The following is a 20,186-nucleotide window of genomic DNA, read 5'->3' as shown; positions in this document are numbered from 1 at the left end:
GATGAATTTCTTGCATATCAGCATAGAACCTCCACCTGGCGATAGATGAAGAAAATGACAGAGCCCCACATTGGAGCACCGGACTGAGCTCCCAAGGTCCTGATGAGGAGCAGAAGGAGAGAGAACATGAGAAAGAAAGTCAGGACCGTGAGGGGTGCGTTCACCCATAGAGACGGTGGGACAGATCTAACGGGAGACCACCAACTCCAGTTGGATTGGCACTGATGGAACATGAGACCAAACCAGACTCTCTGAATGTGGCCGACGGTGGAGGCTGACGGAGAAGCCAAGGACAAAGGCGCTGATCTTTGACTATTCTGCATGGACAGGCTCTGTGGGAGCCTTCTCAGCTTGGTTGATCACCTTCCTGGACCAGGGGGGAGTTGGGAGGACCTTGGTCTTAACATAGAGTAGGGAACCCCGATGGCTCCTCGGCCTGAAAAGGGAGGGAGGGAGGGTATGGGGGGAGGGGAGGGGAGGGAAGGAGGAGGAAGAGGGGAGGAGATGGAAATTTTTTAAATAAAAAAAAATTGCAAAAAAAATTGCAAAAAAAAATCATATAGCCGGGCGGTGGTGGCGCACGCCTTTAATCCCAGCACTCGGGAGGCAGAGGCAGGCGGATCTCTGTGAGTTCGAGGCCAGCCTGGTCTACAAGAGCTAGTTCCAGGACAGGCTCTAAGAAAGCTGCAGAGAAACCCTGTCTCGAAAAACCAAAAAAAGAAAAAAAGAAAAAAAAAAAAAATCATATGTTTTAATTGTGATAAATAAGGTTACCTAAAAAGGGGTTGTAGGCAGGGCATTTCTAGAAAGAGTGTTTTTTTTTTCTATCAGTAATTCAAACAGAATGATCCTGCCTTCTGGACTGTGGACAAGTGTGGCAAAGGCCGACATTGGACCAATGAATGGGAGTTCAACAAGGGACAGACTAGGTAACATTTTGCCATTGGGAAATAACTTGGCAGAGGGACTCTCACGGGCCCCCATGTAAAATTAGTTTAATCATTATCTGTCACCATGGGAGAAACTTCCCCACAGAAATTAAAGGAACTAATGACTATGGAAAAAAAAAAACATACTACCCTAGATGACAGAACAGCTTGAGAAGATAAAATACAATGGACTGAGGGTGATGCAGGGATACGTGGGTGTCTCCCTGTCAGGTTCCCTCCAGAGTTTGGCTCACTAAGGACAAGTCCAAAAGCACTGTTAATGTTAAGATTCAATTATTTTGCTACTGAATGCAGCTGGAATCACATGTACATTTATGATGGAAATTCACTATATGGGCCTTTAGTAGTGTGTTTATATTGCAAGCCTTAAAATATTTGCCTGGAGTGACCTCCACAGTAGCAGCTACAAGGGAGTGACCACTAATGGAACAGGACCCAGCGAGAGACCTTTGCAGGACCTGGTGTGAATCAGGAACCTCCATGGGAGAAGGCCAAAGCCAGGGACATATGCGGGAACAGGCCTGAGTCAGCAACCTCCACCAGAGAAGACCTGAGACAGCAACCTCCACAGGAGCAGGTACAAGAGAGCAGGCCTGAGCAAGAAACCTCTATGGGATGGGTCCGGTCTTAGTCAGGGACCTCTAAGAGAGCAAGCCCAAGCCAGCGACCTCTGTCAGAGCAGGCCTGAGCTAGTGACCACTGCTAGAGCATGCCCAAGGAAGCCACTTCAGCAGGAGCAGCACCAAGCAAGCAACCTCCATGGGAGCAGGCTCAAAGAACCTCCAGGATTGCAGAGTAACACACAGGAATACTTAGCGACCTCCAAGAACACCCAGTGACCTCTGGGTGACTGGAACCATGGGCCTGACAGCACCACGAGGAGCAACCATCTGATCCACTGGCACCTCGAAGACTGATCACCAGAGACACAGCCCCAACTACATCAAGGAAAAGATGGGTAGACAAGATAAGAACACACTCAACACCACAAATATATAGCAACACCACACCAACAAAAACTGTGGCTCTACATCGGTAACACCTAAATATAAGTGAAGCAGAAGGAAGCGACCTAAAAATAACTTTAGGAGAAAGTTGAAGGCCTTTAAAGAGAAAATTAAAAATTCCCTCAAAGAAATAGAGGAAAAGACAAACAAAAAATGGAAGAAATCAACAACCAAGAAAAAGAAATCAAACAGATGAAAGAAACAACTCAAGACTTGAAAACTGAAATAGAGACAATAAAGAAAATGCAAGCTGAGGGAATTCTGGAAAGAGAAAATATGAAAAATGATCAGGAACCACAAATGCAACCATAAACAGCAGAATACTGGAGATGGAAGAGAAAATTGCAAGTGCTGAATATACACAATAGAGGAAATGGGCTCATCAGTCAAAGAAAACATTAAATCTAACAAAAGCTTAGCACAAAATATCAAGGAAATATGGAACATCATGAAAATACCCAACGTAAGAATAATAGGGATAGAAGAAGTCCAACTAAAAACCACAGAAAATATATTTGACAAAGCCATAGAAGAAAACTTTCCCAGCCTAAAGAAAGATATGCATATGAAGATACAAGAAGCTTACAGAACACCAACAGACTGGATTAAAAAAAAAACCCTAGCCACATAATAATTAAAACATTAAACATACAGAAGAAAGAATATTAAGAGCTGCAAATGAAAAAGGCCAAGTAACATATAGAGGCAGATCTTTCAAAATTACACCTGGCTTCTCAATGGAAACAATGAAAGCCAGAAGGTCCTGGTCAAGCATTATGCAGACACTAAGAGACCACAGATGCCAGCCAAGACTACGATACCCAGAAAATTTTTCAATCACCATAGAAAGACAAAACAAGATATTCTATGACAGAACCATATTTAACCAATAACAAACCACAAAACCATCCCTATACAAAGTACTAAAAGGAAAACTCCAACCCAAGCATGTTAGCTACATCCACAAAAACAGAATAAATGATCTCAAATCAGCAAATCCCAAAGAAGGGAAAAAATACACACAAGAACATCACCAACAATGAAAACTAAAATAACAGGAGATAGCAATCACTGGTCATTAATATTCCTTAATATAAATGGATTCACCTCACCTATAAAAAGACACAGGCTAACTGATTGGTTATGAAAACAGAATCCATCCTTCTGCTGCATACAAGAAACATACCTCAACCTCAAAGACAGACTTCACCTCAGAGTAAAGGGTTGGGAAAAAATTTTCCAGTCAAATGAACCTAAGAAACAAACTGGTGTAGCTATCTTAATATCTAACATAATAGATTCAAACTAAAATCAATCAAAAGGGATAAAGAAGGACATTTCATATTAGTCACAGGAAAAATTCCATCAAGAAGAAATCTCAATGCTGAATGTCTATGCCCAAAATACAAGGACACCCTCATATGTAAAAGAAACACTACTAAAGCTTAAATCACATATTAAACCCCACACGCTAATAGGGGGAGACTTCAACACCCCACTCCCACCACTGGACAGGTCTGTCAGACAAAAGATTAACAGAGAAATTAGGGAACTAACATGTTATGACTCAAGTGGAGTTAAAAGACATCTATAGAACATTCCATCCAAACATAAAAGAATATAACTTCTTCTCAGCACTTCATGGATCCTTCTCAAAAATTGGCCACAAACCAAGTAAAAAAGTAAATCTCAACAGATACCAAAAAAATTGGATTAGCAATGTATCTTATCAATCATCATGGCTTAAAATTATAATTCAACAGCAACACTAATTTCAGAAAGTCCACGAACACATGGAAATGAAAGAATGTTCACCTGAATTATCAGTGGGTCAAGGAGTAAATAAAGGAAGAAAATAAAGACTTCCTAAAATCCAATGAAACTGACCACCACACAACATACCCAAATTTATAGGACACAATGAAAACAGAGTTAAGAGGAAAGTTCATAGCACTAAGGGCCTACAGAAAGAAGCTGGAAAAAAATCCCACACTAGAGAGTTAACAGAACATTTGAAAACTCTAGAACAAAAAGAAGCAAACTCACCCAGGAGGACTAGATGGCAGGAAATAATCAAATTGAGAGCTGAAATCAACAAAATAGAAACAAAGAAAACAATACAAAGAATCAATGAGACAAAGAGTTGGTTCTTCAAGAAAATCAACAAATTAGGCAAACCTTTATCAAAGCTAACCAAAAGGCAAAGAGAGAACATCCAAATTAACAAAACCAGAAAAGAAGAAGGACATAACAACAGACATGGAGGAAATTCAGAGAATCATTAGGTCATATTTCAAAAACCTGTACTGGATTGCTCTCCAGAGCTCTCTCAACCTTCTTTTTTATACTACTCAGGACCACTGGCACTCCCCACAGTGAGCTGGGCCCTCCCACACCAATCACTAATTAAGAAAATGATTCCTGGACTTGCCTATAAGCCAGTCCAGTGGGTCATTTTCTCAATAAAGGTTCCCACTTTCCAAATGACCCTAGCTTGTCTCAAGTTGTCATGAAAGTAGCCAGCACACTGAGAATTTCCTTTAGAAAGCTTTCTCCTCTCCCGGCCCCACTTACACTCACCTGGCTCCCCTTGCCAGGCTACAGCTGAACACTATTTCTAATTTTCTCTTAGTTTACTTTGTGTTTCTCCATGCTTTTTAGCTTCCCCATTTCCCCCTTCTTTTATGGTCCCTACTGTTCTTTCTCTTTGGAATATAGTTTTTTTTTTCCCACCTCCTAACCCCCAACACTTCTCATTCACAGTAGGCAGAGAAGACTTCTAACCCATTGTCTTAATGCAAAACTCAATTTCAGTTAATTTCTGGAGTTCTAGAGGGAAGAACAACTTTTGGGGAAATCAGCAGTTAGTAGTGGAGAAATGAAGAGGAACCCAAGAAGTCCAAGGGGTTAAATAACCAGAATCTCCAAGAGAACTGGAGAGTAAAGAAACTGGAGAGAAGCGTGCACTGGAGGTTATTAATAACCACGAAAGGAGGATGCCCCTGCAGCTAAGGCTGGGGACCAGACAGGGTGAAAAAGGAGAAATCCCTCTTTGGAGAATGAAGGGAAGGAAGCAGTGAGTAACTGGGAGACAGACCACCCTAAGCTGGGGTTTTCATGGCAGTTAGTGGCCAGTGCAAAAGTGAGAGCATCAGGATATCCTATTGAGAGTAGGTGCTGGAGAAGGGGCAGCCTGAAGACATGGGGCCCCAGGAATGGAGGGTAGGGGTATTTAGCCTTCTAGAGAGACCTGATGTGTGGGCATTGGGTGTGAGTGTAGGCTGAAGTTAAAGCAAATGAATACAAATGCTAATTGCCCTATTCTCCTGCTATCTCCTCCACTCTGCCCTTTTGGAGTGTGGTGGTGTGAAAGAATATAGCCCCCAAAGAGAATCGCACTTGGAAGACATGTGTCACTGTGGAGGCAGGCTCTGAGGTCTCACATGTGCTCAAGATACCACTCAGTATCTTAGACCACTTCCTGTTGCCTGTTCAAGATGTAGAACTCTCACTACCTCGCCAGCACCTGAACCTCTGAAACTGTAAGCCAGCCCCAATTAAATATTCTCCTTTATAAGAGTTGTCATGGCCATCCTGTCTCTTCACAGCAATAGAAACCTTAAAACATGGAGTGAGCTCTATGCTGGTTGGTAAATGCCGTTGAGATCTGGCTTCCCTAACAGTTCTACCAATAAGCAACATTAGCGAGATCTGAAGGTATCAGGAGAGGGAAGGGAATGTCTTTCCCATTTTTCAGTGTTATCTCTTCTTAACATAACATTAGCTTCATCTGGCAACTACTTTGAGCCCTGCAGACGCTAACCTTGCCTTTTACCCTCAGAGAGATGCACAGCAGCTGGGTTACAATTCTCTTGATAGAATAAATATGAGATGTGTCCCCCTCCCACTGTGTGACCCACTTCAATGTCAGCAGCCTACGGGCACAGAGGCTGGACAATGGTTGGGAGCCTCAGTTTGTTTCAGTACGGGACGCTATGAGGAAATTTGCTTGCTAAGTAACCACAGGCTAGCCTATTTTGCCAAAGGTCTTCACCCCAAATCCCTGTGGCCTTTCTCTGGAAATCTTCACCACATTGTTTTTCCCCCCAATTTTCAAGGGACTTAATGCTCTCAGTGTTCTGAGTGACTTCATCATGTGGCATTTTGGCCCTCTAAGATACCCATAATTTTGAATTTAATCTACTTTATTTTGATTGCAGTTTTCTTACTGAACATTGACATATTGATGGTTCTTGGCACTGGTAGCCCTCACAGAAACAGACTTTCAAGTAAACACATGTGTTTACACAGATGGAAATACTTATTTAATAATGGTTATTATTTGCCAAACTATCACTGCAGTGAGCCTGTTTATATGGCTTGAGAAGACAGGGAAGAATCTAGAAGGAGCAGCAGAGGAGAAGCCAATGGAGATGAGTGGCTGACCCCTGTCTCCCTGCTCCGTTACTGGTGTGAGAGAGCTTGGCTCTGAAAAGTTTTGCTCCCCATTTCCCTTCAATGTAGAGATTCATGTAGAGCACTTCCATGGTATTTGAAACATAGTAGCTTCTTTTGAACTGTTGTATTACACAGTCACCAAAAATGTTCTCTCTCTCTCTCTCTCTCTCTCTCTCTCTCTCTCTCTCTCTCTCTCTCTCTCTCTCTCTCTCTCTCTCTCTCTCTCTCTCTCTCTCTCTCTTTCTCTCTCTCTCTCTCTCTCACACACACACACACAAAGCTATGAAATTTGTTTTTAAATCCTCCCTCCCTCCCTCCCTCCCTTCCTCTCTCCCTCTCTCCCTCTCTCCCTCTCTCCCTCTCTCCCTCTCTCCCTCCCTCCCTCCCTCCCTTCCTTCCTTTTTTCTTTCTTTCTTTCTTTCCTTCTTTCCTTCAAGACAGGGTTTCTCTGTGTAGCTGTGGAGCCTGTCCTGGAACTAGCTCTTGTAGACCAGGCTGGCCTTGAACTCACAGAGATCCGCCTGCCTCTGCCTCCTCAGTGCTGGGATTAAAGGCGTGCGCCATCCCCCACTCCCCCGGCTTTATTACTTTATTTTCAAGCACTTTTATTGTCTTTATCTTTTCCCCCTATTTTCAACCCTTCCAGCTTTCTCTTCATTGGCACTATGCAAGCACACACATGCATGGTGTTCTCTGTTCTTCTTACTGAAGGACAGTGACATCTGCTTTCTCACTTCTTCCTGGCTTTCCCCAAAGCCAGTGCTGTCAGTGTTTAATCTCATCATCTTGATGCTGATCTCGCATCTCTAAGTACAATGTGTCCATCAGAAATGTGATTTCCCTTTGGCATTTCTAATGTCATCTTGGAGGAGCTGGATTTGTGACTTTAGGGGCAGACCTTGTCATCCTTCCATTTCCTAACTGAGCAATAGAGCGCATGGTTGCAACCATAAAAATGATGTTGCAAACCAACCTTGCCATTTACAATGCCTTTCCCCTATAATCAAGTGTTTACTTAAAGCTTTAGCTTAGGTTTACTTAATAGCTATGAATAACTTAATTCCCAAAGCACCACCAGCATCTGAGTGTCCTTTCAGGACAGACAGATGTGTCAAGTAGCCTGCCAATTTGTCTACTGAGAAATCCCTGCTGGTGTCTCGACTGGCTCAATAAGGCTGTGTGTCTGCATCTGTGCCACACCTGCTGTGTTGCTGTCTTACGGGTGTGTTAACACATTAGTAAAAATTGCAGGCAATTGTTTTCTTGCTGTTTGGGAAGCCAGACATCTGAACTTTCTATCACTGGGTTAGATAGTGTGGCTGAGTGGCACTCTTTCCAGAGTCTAGAATGAGGAAACTTTTTGAGCCCTTCTCATGTTCTACGGTTGCTTGCACTACTTAGGTTGTTACAGCATGCCAATTGTGCCCTCCTTCTCCTTGCCCCTTTCCTTGCTTCCTTTCCTACCTGTCCTTAGAAACTTTTAGAGCATTCTGTTTATATCTGTAACAATGTGCTTTGGGTGGATATATATATATGTATATATATATATGTATATATATATGTTATGTTAGCAATTTTACTGTGGTTGACATCTGAGAAAATAATGACACGAAATAGGAAAACTGGAAAAGGAGATAATCACATTTAACGTAAGTGTTATGTGGCACTAGGGCATTAATAAAGGAAACAAGGCCCAAAGGCAGAATTTAAACAGTAGTGTACTTAGTAAATTATGAAAATATGATGAAGCAGATGTGCTTGAGCCTGGGTAATTAAGTAATGATCTTTCTATCTATCTGTTTACCAAAACTAGCTAGCCAGATCACATTATTCTATTTACTCAGAGAATTCAAACTGACACAGAAGAAAATAGCAATAAAACTTAAATCCATATCCAGCTGGAGAACTCGTTAAATTCCCGAATCCTCTAATAGTATGAGAGAAGCGATACTAATATGTATGTATGTGTATATATATAATATATATAAAATATAGTATATATATATATATATATATATATATATATATATATAGAGAGAGAGAGAGAGAGGCTTACTAATATATAGCTTAATTTCTGGTATTCTGAGCAAGATGTCAGGCATCCAACAAAAATTAAGTAAAAAATACAAGAAAATATTATCCTTTATAATAGGTAAATCAATCCAAATAGCTATATGTGATTCATATATTGCAAGATTTGACAAAGACTTGAAAATAATCATTAATATTATGTTAAAAAGTAGGAAAAACAAATAACTCACAGGACCATGTTGGGGAATTTCATTATCACAACGGAGATATAAAGCAGTCAAATGGGAGTGTGGTACGAATTTTAATTCACTGTACTGCCGATGAATTATTCCTTTGGCGATTCTATGAAAACACTGAGCACAGCAAAGGAAAGTAAAAAAGAAACTGAAATATAGAAATTATATAAAATGAATGACAACAAGAAAATAAATAGGAAAATATCACAGTATCACGAGTTAAAGGACATCAAATGGTCTAATATCTAAGAAACAAAGAGTCCCAGAAGAGTCCCAGCCAATCTGAATGCAGAACTATAGAGCCCAGTTCTATCTGATGCATGTACAATACAACTGCTGCACCATAAACTCAGAGAACATTGTGGAAAAGAAGGCAGCAAGTTTGTAAAGGTCAAAGAGCTTTCTGTGAGGCTGTGCCACCTACTAATGTCAGGAGACATGCCCATAAAGCATCGCTAACATGACTGTCTGAACATGAGCTGAACAAGGGCACCAGTAGACAGGCTAAAGGGGATGGGAGCAAAGACCACGCAGGCTCAGATCTACACAAGGAGCTACAGGCACGTAAAGAATACTGAGAGAGGGAGAAAGAAGTCTTCCCAAGAAAAAGCACACTGACTGATTACTCAATACCCAACGGTCAGTACTGAAAATATACCTACAAGTAGCATTATATGGATTCAGCAGGTTATATTTAGGAAGACGGCTGTGTGTGTGCTTCAGAATATTTATTAAACTATGCAAAGATGTGCTGCATTTGCTGAATTATGTAAAGAAGTATTGGTGTTTTTCCTGACCTGACTAAGGCACCTGATTGTTCTAATCAAAAGCTGAATGGCCAATAGCAAAGGAGGAGGCATGGTAGAACTTGCATTCAGGGAGAGTAAGTAGGAGGGAGAATTTAGGCTCAGGAAAGAAAGAAAAAGAGATGGCAGAAAGATGTCAGGGGCCAGCCAGTCAGATACGGAGGAAGCAAGAAAGTAGGACACACAGAATGAGGAAAAGGTAAAAATACCCGACGCAAAATGTAGATGAATGGAGATGGGTTAAATCAAGTTAAAAGAGCTAGTGGGACAATTCTAAGCTAAGGCTGAGCATTCATAATAAACAATGAGTCTTCATGTCTTTATTGGGGAGCTGGTTGGTAGCCCAAAGAAAATGCCAACTACAATTTGTGTATGTGTGCATGTGTGTATGTGCATAGAGCTATGTATGTGCATGTATATTTACATGTAAATACAATTAATGAAAAAAGTAGCCATGAATTTGAAAAAGAGCAATGGGATATGGAGGGGTTTTGATAGAGGAAAGGGAAGAGGGAGAATGATGTAATTATAATCTCAAAAATAAGAAAAGATTTTGTATAAAAGAGTTCCAGAAGAAAAGCAATATTAGAAAGGATAGGAAATATTTAAGAGATAATAAATAAATAAAAATTTTTCCAATGTTACTAAAGGAAAATTGACTTAATAGACAAGAATTGTGATAACTTCCCATGCACACGTGATCTGAATACACACATGTGTGTGTACATGCTCCAGGCACATTGTACTTAGGCTCAATGAATATTAAAGATGAGGGTAAAGTATTGAAGGCATTGTTTTATCAGAAAATACACAAGTCACAGAACAAATATACTGAAAAGAAAAGCTGCCCATAATTTCTTACTTGTTGAAAACACTTTTAAAAAATGAAAGCAAAATAACTTTAGAGAAACAAAATCTGAATTTATTTTAGGCAATATTGTCACAGTGAACCCAAAATGTCATAGGGATTTCTATCTTTGATGTTCTTTATCAACATATATTAATTATTCTTGATAAGTTTGTCATAAGGTACATTTGTATTTTGATACAGTTACCCACCGCTTACTCTTCTCTGTCCCCTCTCACTCCTGAACCCCTTCCTCTCTCAGTCACACTCTAAGTCATTTCTTTAACACAAGGATTATGATGCCGGATGGAAATTCGAATGCACATAAGTGAAGAACACAGGAAGCCAAAATGAAGAAGGCCTGTGTAGAAGACACAGGTTTATTTTCAAACTCTGAAATGCTTGTTGTCTGCATGAAATCTAATAACAGTGACATTAGAAGTAAAGTGGATGGCAACAGTCACACTGAGAATGGAGGGGAAAACAGGAGATGCACAGTAGCTATGGTGTCTATGGAGAAACTACAGTACTACCTGAAGGTGGGTGACTATTATCAACAGCTGAGGAGATTATGATGTCTTAATGAAGATGAGAAGTGAGAGATGACCATATTAAATGAAAAGGCTAGGCCTAGGAAGAAAGATAAATGTCACAAGTTTTATCTTTTATTGAGAAAAGAACATGAAAGTAGAAGGAAAGGGGAATTGTCTTGGAAAGGAAGAAAATGGGGGTAGGAGACAAAGGAAGGTTAAAATGTCCTAATAAAGCTCATTATTTTATACAATGCAAAAACCTGAAGTATTCCCACACATTTTAAGGGGCTATGAAACAAATATTTGATGAAGCTAAATCAGGGCTGACATGAAAAACACTAAATGGTGAAGGAAGAAAAGAAAGAATAAAGTCTTAAGTTCCAATACAAACCTTTCCCTCGTTAAGCAAAATAAGTAAGTAAACAACAACAACAAAACTAGTAGGACTGAACCCAGAATATGAAGACAGAAATTTCTGCCCTGCCCAGCCCAGTCCCATAGCTGTTCAGTCCCAAAGAAACACACGGAGGCTTATATTAATTACTATTTGGCCTATTGCTCAGGTTTATTATTAACTAGCTCTTACAACTTAAATTAACCCGTAATTCTTGTCTATTTTTAACCACATGGCTTGGTACCTTTTATCAGAGCAGCATTCTCATCTTGCTTCCTCTGTGTCTGGGTGGCAACTGTATCTCTCCTTTCCTCTTCTCAGAGTTCTCTTGGTCTGGTTTCCCCACCTATACTTCCTGCCTGGCTACCAGCCAATCAGTGTTTTATTAAAACAATATGGGAGGGACAAATCTTTACAGTGTACAAAAAGCATTATCCAACAACAGAATTTAATATAAATGAAAATGGAAATCCATAGAAACAAACAGGAAATAAAGAAATCAATAAAAGCAAAGGCAGTTTTTGTAGAAGATTATTCTAATTAATCTCTTGGCAGTCAGTCTGGTTTATTAACATTCACAAATAATAAATTCAGTCTTGAAAGAGAAGGAAGTGAGCCAAACATGCACTAGAGATGCTAAAATATCAGTGACATTTACAAACAGTTTTAACTGATGAATTTGCCAATTTAAATGAAGTGAGCAAATTCATTGACAGCTAAAAGTTGTCATAGGGTCAAAGGTGAAACAAAACAAAACAAAATCTGTTAAACCCTGTGGTTAATTAAAACATTAGATGTTTATTTTAAAACTTCACACAAAGTCAACTACTTGCCCGGGTAATATGAGTCATTATTCTAGAAATCTCTCAAAGAAGAAATAAACCAATTTTCTCAATTTCAGAAAACAGGGTGATTATTTACATTTTCGAATTTATTTGATACGGTTGGTGTTGGTAGCTAAACCTAACTCATATACATCACAGGAAAACTTAAGATTTCATGGACATGGAAATAAAAATCTTTAACAATGTATTGACAACTCATACAATGTATCAACAACAATATATAAAAATAATTTATTTATGACTGAGTAGAATATACACGGGGAATGCAAAACTTATTTCGTGCTCAAGTGTTAATGCAGCTCAACACATTGACAAACAGAGGCAAGAGGCATATTATCATCCTTATAGATGAAAGTAGTTTTATGATAAAAATCTAATTTCCATGCAGACTTACCAAAACCTAATAGTATCAACAAATTTCATATTAAATGATTCAATGCTTATGTTTGGCACCAAAATGAGTAATTCCACTCTCAGAAATTTGGCATTTACTCAGGGAAGCCATTCAAACGAGTACAATAGAGCAAGAACAGCTGATGAAACCAAAACAATATTAGATAGGAAGACTAAGGATGCCTTTCTAACAGATGACATCATTGCGATTGCTGAGGGTATGAAGTTGACTTTCTAATAGATGACATCATTTTTTAAAAATAAAATCAGTGGGCTACCACCAAGTAAAAAAATAGTAAACACTTTATATCTCAAAAATATTCATGCATAATGAAGAGCTTATGATTATTTTTAGAATTTTTCATGTAATATTGTTAAAATATTATTGATCCTATGTAACTAAAGCTACGGAAGGCAAAACCCAGGGTTAGGCATCAAGGGTTAGGGTAAAAGGGCTTCATATAAAATTTTAGAATAGGGCTGGCAAGTTGGATGAGTGGGTAGAAGGGCTTGCTGCCAAGTTTGACAACCTGAGTTCCGCATGGAGAAAGGAGAGGCCAGACCTTCTCAAGTTGTTCTCTGATACACACACACACACACACACACACACACACAGTTCATTTCAATTAATCAATAAAATTATAGTTTACATAAAGCAACCTGAGAGGAGAAGGCAGATCTAGATTGTCTTGGGAGGCCTGTGGAGGTCAATTAATCACAAAGAGCTACCAGGGAACTTTGAGGGAAGTGGAATATTGTATCTTCTTTGTGGACGGCAGATAGTATAGTGATCAAGGCTCGTTGAGTTGTACAAGTGAAATGAGAATGAAATGAGTATATTTATGTGGACAGCTGATGTGAGAAGTAAATTAAAAATCACCGTTATCTGTCATCATAGAGATGCGAAGGCTCAGAGACTCCAGACTTGGAATTTACCCAGCATTCAGTGTTGCATTCCTTGAAATGTCCAAGCTATGGGAGAAAGAGTGACACGGTACGACGAAGAGCCCCTGGTGCCCTCGTTTTCTCTTATGTACACTTACTTGAACATTTAAGGTGAAATACTCTTGAATTTTTTATGCGCCACGTAACACCTCACTGCCATTCTATTCATGTTTACTTTCACGAAGCATGAAACGCAGAGCCCTGGGGCTGATGGTTCATCCATTCATCATTCATTCATTCTTCATCCCCTGCTTTCCTCTTCTTCTACTCAGACCCCAGACAAGGCGTCTCAGGGGGATATTTACTTTTAACACGAAAATAAACAACACATTTAACTCAAGACTGTAGTGATCTTGTTTAATGCTACTGGATGCAGCCAGGGCAGCTACGATCCCTAGCTGTGGGGCTGTACAATTCAGGTGTGGGGTAAATCAGAACCAAGGCTCAGATAAGCACGACCCTCCATTTTCTCTGTTTTGCTTTCACTGAAAGGGCAATTTCTCAATATTTGTTGGCAGAGTGAATACTTTAAGAACTGCTTGCTCGGACTCACTCTTACACAGTTGTGGATCAGGATTCTAATATTTTCATTAAGCACGTAATTCAGGGTATTAAACAAGTTCTGCTAATGTCTGATGTTTCCCAGTAAGTGCAGAAGTTAAAAACAACAAACCACAATAATAAAAGAAATTCGTATGTATACTCCTACTTTGCAATTTGACAGAAAGCTGTAAGTCAGTATTATGATATTTTCATGCTTTTTACACAAATGATTTTACCTGTTTTTCTGTGGCTGCCAACTCCCACATTAGTGCAACTTTATACAAAGAGGATTCCAATGCGATCGCCACTTTCAAATCTTACAGCAAGCGCTTAATGGAATTGTCAACAGCAAGCGCTTAATGGAATTGTCAACGGTAGTGCTAATGTGTGCTGCCACTGTGTAACATAGGCTTTGATCCCCTCTGGGTAAGCCACAGACAGTAATTTCCGCCCAGTTCTACCAAATCCTTCCGCTGACCTTGGCACTTCGCACTCCAGGGCTTACAGAGCCACAAAGTCGCAAGGATGTAGTAAGTGTTTTATTGAGCTATGCTTTTAGGTGATAGCACTAAAATAGGCCACAGCTGTAGAGCTGGTGGCAGTTAAGCAGTTCTTGTAAGCTCAGAGCTTTCTGTCAAGGAAGTCGTAGCAACTGGTTTGTTCTGCTTTTTATAGAGCGTGTTCATCTGTCTTAGATGTCCATATGCCTGACAGATGTCTAGCCAGGGTGATCCTGCAGCTAGGCATCCCAACCAGGACAGGCGAGAGTGCATGGCTGATGACTAGTGATGACTTCGTGACAACTGTCACGGTCAAACCGAGATATGTGCTAACCCGCTGTCACAGTGCTTGCACGGGTTTTATATGACAATGGGCTCAGCCGGCACCACATAGATGTTGTCTCAGATTTCTCAGATGACTGCCATGATCAACAAAAAGTCAGCATTTCTGCTATCACAAATAGAAGTGAACATTTGAAGGGTGATGATTTGGAAACTGGCAAAAGTTGAAGCTAGGCACTCTGTCTGACCTTGCTGGGTTACAGCCCATTCATTTCACCTTCGGCTGCGGCCATGGTTGGGCTCTTAAATGCTTCCCCAGTCCCTTGAAATATTATGCCATGCTCTGTCACCTCTGCCTTCCAACCCAGACCTTGCTCCCCACTTATTTTTTTATTTTTATGAAAGATTTATTTATTTATCATGTACACAGTGTTCTGCCTGCATACATGTCTGCATGCCAAAAGTGGGCACCAGATCTCATTCTAGATGCTTGCATGCGGTTGCTGGGAATTGAACTCAGGACCTTTGGAGGAGCAGTCAGTGCTCGTAAGCTCTGAGCCATCTCTCTGGCCCATGCCCCCCTTACTTCCTTTTTGGCAGCATTATCTGCGAGTTCTGTGACCGTGGTCCTTTAAGGTGGACTTTTAGCTCACCCCAGTCATGCTATAAGGCTGCCCAAGGTTAGCCTCCATTTCAGTTAGCTCCTCTGGTCTTTGACATAGTGGTTGTGATGATACATTTTAAAGCTAGCAAAGACACAGCTTTAAAAGTACTAACTCTTTCAATATTTAGCGCAATTAGCACCTATACAGCACTCTGAGTTACATGATTAGGATCAAGTTTCCCCTGAGAGAAAGGTATCCATAATAGTTGTCTTGCCTCTGATTGTGCTTTCAGAGGGAAGCGTGAGCTCAGTACTAAAGCTGTGGTCCGGTAGTGCCTTCCTGGCAAAGGAACCCTCTGCCCATGGAGATAGTGTTGCAAGTATTTTACCTGTTATTCCCCACCTCTTGTTATTTGCTTCATTTATGCATGTATATACCATTTTGTAAGTGTTTGTATTAGAAAGGTACGTACATACGTACACAGCCTCTAAAGTGTGCAGTCCAGTGTGTCTTCCGAATGAGGTCTCAGGAGTGTATCACTACAATGATTTCTATGATCATTCTAGGACTGGAGTGTCACACACACATAATCTCAGCTGGAGGAAATCTGGAACAGGAAGGTGGCAAGTAAGTGTGTGGGCTAGACCTTGCCACACACAAACAAGTCAATCAATGACAATGAACACAGTAAATATACGTTTTAAGTTGGGCTCTTTATCTTTTGGTAACATGAAGTGCTCAGATTCCTGGGGCTGCCTTGAATGTCTCCCAGGGCATCAGATGAAGGCACACTTGGGCACATCTGAGCGAAGCTGCTTCCCTCTCCTATGTCTCCATGTTCATGGTGCTGTCTTCTGTTACTGCCGAGAGCCCTCCCTGGTAGACTCAGGGCTACCAAAAAGCCTGGTGTTATTTCCCAAACTTAGCCAATAAAACAAATGCCATGACCTTTGTGCAGGCCCCCTCATCTGATAACCCATTCTGAGCCAAGACTCGGAGTCCGGTTTCAGCCCCTGCATCCCGGCCCCATGGGCAGACCTGCAATTGCAAATCACCTGATCTCTTCACCACACCTCACCTCCTCCCTGCTCCTGTCTCCTAATCCAGAGATGAAGGAACTTTCTGTGTGTCTCCTTGTCACGCAGGGACAGCCACTACCCTGAAAAGCAAAATTCCAGGGTAATTTCTGACTCATCACGCTTGGTTGCCAAATTAAGTTGTGCCTTGGCTCTGCTCCAGCTTGGGCAAAAGGCCGCTTCACAGAGAAGCAAACAGGACCCAAAAGCTTTTCTTCCCACACTGTCCTTCTTTTTCCTGGCACCCAGTCCTGGGAGGCTAAGAAATTCAGGTTGGACTCTTGCATGAATCTTCTCTCTCTCTGGATTCCATCCCAGAAATCCTAACTCCAGAGTCCCTGGTTTCCTTTCTTAGTCTGTATCTTGTCTGTCTTTCTATCATGTAACAAGCCTTGTTTGTCATGGCAGAAGTGAGAAAGACTCTCCCATTCTGGCCGAAATTACATTCTCCAAACAAACAAACAAAAACAAAAACAAAAAAAGTGGGGGAGGAAGATAAGAGAGAAAGAAAAAGGAAGAAAGAAAATTTCCCTTTCTTAAAAGCCCTATCTTTAAAATTTTTTTTTATCTCACTTCAGAGTGTCAGGCAGCAAGTAGATGCAATCTTGTGTTTATTTCATCACCAGTCATGGCTGATTCAGGACAATTGAGAGGATTTTCCTAATTTCCTGAGAAATCGCCACACTGATATCCAAAGCAGCTGTACCAGCTTGCACTCCCACCAGCAATTCAGGAGTGTTCCCTTTACCCCACATCTTCTCCAGCATAAGTTGTCATCAGTGTTTTTGATCTGGGTCATTCTTACAGGTTTATATGGAATCTCAGAGTTGTTCTGATTTGCATTTCTCTGATGACTAAGAATGCTGAACATTTCCTTAAATGTCTTTAAGCCATTTTAGATTCCTCTGTTGAGAGTTCTCTGTTTAGGTCTGTACTCCATTTTTATTGGATTATTTGTTCTTCTGACGACCAATTTCTTGAGTTCTTTGTATATTTTGGAGATCAGCCCTCTGTCCGATATGGGGTTGGTGAAGATCTTTCCCCATTCTATGGGCTGCCATTTTGCCTTGTTGACTGTGTCCTTTGCTTTACAGAAGATTTTCAATTTCAGGAGGTCCCATTTATTAATTGTTACTCTCAGGGTCTGTGCTACTGGGGTTATATTTAGGAAGTGCTCTCCTGTGCCAATGAGTTCAAGTATACTTCCCACTTTCTATCTATGAGGTTCAGTGTGGTTGGCTTTATGTTGAGGTCTTTGATCCAATTGGACTTAAGTTTTGTGCATGGATCTGTTTTCATTCTTCTACATGTTGATATCCAGTTATGCCTGCACCATTTGTTAAATGTGTTTTCTTTTTTTCATTTTATATTTTTTGCTTCTTTGTCAAAAATCAGGTGTTCGTAGGTGTGTGGATTAATATCTGGGTCTTCGATTCAATAGAGTGGATAGAAAATTTTAGTGTTTTTCAGATCTCTCTCTTTGCCTTGCCCAGAGCTGAAGGGCATTTTGCTGATGAATACAAACATCTGCTTCCTCTCCTTCTGCATGCTACGCTTGTGGACTCCAGGTGTACCGGCTGGGCCTTGCTGAGTAGCCCACACTGCCCACATAGCTACGTGTGAAGAGCAAATGAAGAGATCCTGATCGTTAGCAGTCCAGATATGCTGTATGCTGCTAAAACACACAATCATCTGTGTGCAGCTGTGTTTACACATTTGCCCTGTGTGCCCTTCCTCTCAAAAGAAAAGAAAAGTGGTATTTATCCTTCCATGTGGCTGTGGTCTGGGCAAAACCTCGCCACTTGCACAGGTTGAGTTCCAAAAGTTTCATCTTAAAAAGGAGAATAGGAAGAGAGAATGAAGGGAGAGAGAAAGAGCAAAAGGAAGAGAGGGGGTCAGGAAGGAAGGAGGTACACATAATCCTTCTTCCGTGGCATTAAAGTTTCCTTGGAACACTACGTGCTAACTGGACAGAGGCAAAAGACAAAAAATGAGGCAAAATATTTCATAAACTCTATCACAAATTTTAAGAACTGTGCCTTTTGAAAATGTGAGGGTCTTTGCTCTGCGAGGCTTTCTGAATCTCAAACTGTACTGGAAGAATAAACCGTTCCTATTGCACTTTGAAGGTCTTTTTGTCTGTTTTGTTTACAAAGCTTCTATGGCTGGGGGAGACCATGTACAGTAAATTATTTTAAGTTGAGAAAAGCAAAGGTCTCCTGAGAGTGTGCCGTCTCTGTGGGACAGCCAGCCACAGCCAACGAGGCAGCTAGAAAGGGAGCTGCACCTTGGAGTGCACGTGCTAATCTGGGCGTCTTGATCAGAAGTGTCATAACTGGCAGCATAGAGCCAATTATGGGAGTCACGTTATTAGGTTATCCTTGTAGGAGAGCCGCCGCCTCCCCACAATAAAGCCAGAATCACTGCACGTGGTGCCTGCAGAGTGAAGGCCACAGGCAAGGTGGGTTATCCATCTATATTGAGAAACACATTCTTTGAGACATTCCGTATCCACCCCAGCCTTTGACTCATATCACCTTTACGGTGCCAAAAGAAATAGGGAAGTATTTTATTTGCTTTTTTCTTCTACTCTCTGTATGTCTTTTTGAAGTGAAGGACACAACTGGCCAGTGAGAAATCTGGCCCTCTCTCAACTGACAACGAGCGGTCCTCTTTGCTCTTCCCAGCCAGACCCCAGCATCACTGCCTTCCCTTCTCCATCCACGGCTTTCCATGAATGTAATATTTTGCATAAAAGATGTTGGGAAAACGTGTATGCCATTTTCTTAGTTAGAGTTTCTATTATAAAAACCGTGACCAAAAGCAGCTTGGGGAGGGAAGTATTTATTTCGGTTTACTCTGAAATAGAGAATCAGGTCACATGTCACCCTTGAGGGAAGTTAGGGCAGAACTCAAGCTGGGGACCTGGGGGCAAGAACTGAAGCAGGGATTATAGAATGCTGCTTACTGGCTTGGTCCCATGGCTTCCTGGGTCTGCTCTTGTATAGAGCCCAGGACCAGCTGCCCAGGGGTGGCACTACCCATAGTGACCTGGGCCCTCTCACATCAATTATCAATCAAGAAAATGTCCCACAGACTTGCCTACATGTCAATCTGATGGAGGCACTTTCTCAGTGAGGTTCTTCTACCCAAACTCTGTCAAGCTGACGAAAGCAAACAAAACGACAACAAAACATGGCTAAAATATTCTGCGATAAGAAAACAAACTGTAGAAATAGAACTGACACCTATTCTATCATCCATCTGGGAACAAACTTAAGACATCAAAAAAAAAAAGCCTTGACCCAAAGTCGGGGGGTGGGGTTTGTTGAAAACAAAGTGACAAAGGTCAAAAGCAAAAAGAGAGGAAAACTCCATTCAACTGATATCTATTTAGCCCTATTATGATAGTGTCACATATTGAACAAAGTCAAATAAGACCAATCAGAACCATTTCACCCTGTAGAGTATTCAAGGAATCATGAAACCCGACAAAAAGAGTCAGACTAAAGAAAATCTGCAAATGAGATCTCCTAGCATTAAACAATGCTGTCTTGAGAAGTTAGAATCATAGAGAAATGAGAGAAACAGCAGGGTTTGGGAAGCGCCTGTATAATCTATGGGAGCAGAATGGTTACAAGAAGGCTGCCATTCGTGAGGAGAGGCTACAGCGAATAACGGCTCAGGTATGTTCTTGTTACTCTGCGGGAGGGTCTCAGAGCAAGAGCCGGCCAT

At 41.0% G+C, this 20,186-nt stretch overlaps 1 non-coding gene across 1 annotated transcript; it reads right to left on the bottom strand.

Moving 5' to 3' along the window:
• Nucleotides 1–5,862: 5,862 nt before the first annotated feature.
• LOC119801519 lies at nt 5,863–6,014 on the bottom strand. The gene has a single exon (XR_005283209.1). It is a non-coding gene; the product is annotated as a small nucleolar RNA SNORA42/SNORA80 family (small nucleolar RNA).
• Nucleotides 6,015–20,186: the final 14,172 nt, after the last annotated feature.

The sequence above is a fragment of the Arvicola amphibius genome, chromosome 14 (assembly GCF_903992535.2).
Source record: "Arvicola amphibius chromosome 14, mArvAmp1.2, whole genome shotgun sequence".
In the NCBI taxonomy this organism is placed as follows: Eukaryota; Metazoa; Chordata; class Mammalia; order Rodentia; family Cricetidae; genus Arvicola; species Arvicola amphibius.
This window is presented reverse-complemented; position numbering and strand designations above follow the sequence as displayed.